General features: G+C 35.1%; 1 pseudogene; it reads right to left on the bottom strand.

The window, feature by feature from the left end:
- Positions 1 to 445: 445 nt before the first annotated feature.
- Positions 446 to 564, bottom strand: LOC134952349 (5S ribosomal RNA; annotated as a pseudogene).
- Between the last annotated feature and the right edge of the window lie 486 nt (positions 565 to 1,050).

The following is a 1,050-nucleotide window of genomic DNA, read 5'->3' as shown; positions in this document are numbered from 1 at the left end:
TTTGTATCATAGGAAAATCAACAGAAGTAATGAATCATGAAAAGAATATAAAATTAATTCAGTTTTATTAAATTCCTAGTAAAATATATAAGTAGTTTGGTTGATTATTTAAAGATAACACAATTCATGATACTAACAAAATTGACAATAAAGATTGGTGAGAATTTACAAATCACTACTGTCTGCCATGCTTTGGTAATTAATTGAAAATTATACCGCATGTGGTAGGTTCACAGATTGATACCAGTACATCATTTAATCAAATTCGATGATGAAAAAAAAATATATGTCACACACCTGAGCCTACGCAATAATACAAAGACGTCTGTTCGGTCAGACAATAAGAGCCACCAAAAGAAGGTGATTATTGAGTAAAATTAAGAGCAGAAAAAATTAGAAAGGTGCGAATCTGCTTTCAGTGTTAAACACTGGACATGATAATCATACTCTGCTACACCGGATCTTCCTCAGGAGTCTCCTACCTGAATACTGATTCAGCCCAACGCTGATTAGCTTCCAAGTTCTGATGGATTCGGGCATTTCCAGTGTGGTATGATAGTAGAGTGGTACATAGATGATTTTTGTCATTTTGGAGTCACTGATGAGAGTTCACGGAAAAAAATTAAAAAGATGGCAACAGAAAAGTGAAGTGGAAAGGAAATAGATGGATCTGCTGCCAGCGTTAGACAGAGATGGGAGACTCTGAATCGTTGGTGAGAGTCCGGAAAAATAGAGAAGTCATGAAAGAACGTGTTATTAACATGGGAATTTAACACTGGTACTCAGGGAAATCCCAATAATGATACACGGAAAATACTGTAAATGGTATCAGTGTTGATGATCACACAAGAAAACAACCTGTTAGGTTAACAGGTAATGCTGTGGTAAGTATTCAAAAAGATGAAAGAGGAACTTAATTAACCATTTGTGGCTATAGAGACTATAGCTGATAGAGAGAGGGTGAAATAAATCCAAAGCAAAAAAAGACAGGGTGTGCATAATCCATATACACACTCAATGAACTCCTAATATTGCACAAACATATGGTAT

Source organism: Pseudophryne corroboree, chromosome 1 (genome assembly GCF_028390025.1).
Source record: "Pseudophryne corroboree isolate aPseCor3 chromosome 1, aPseCor3.hap2, whole genome shotgun sequence".
Taxonomy (NCBI): Eukaryota; Metazoa; Chordata; class Amphibia; order Anura; family Myobatrachidae; genus Pseudophryne; species Pseudophryne corroboree.
Note: the sequence above shows the minus strand (reverse complement) of the source record. Positions and strands in the feature narration are given on the sequence as shown.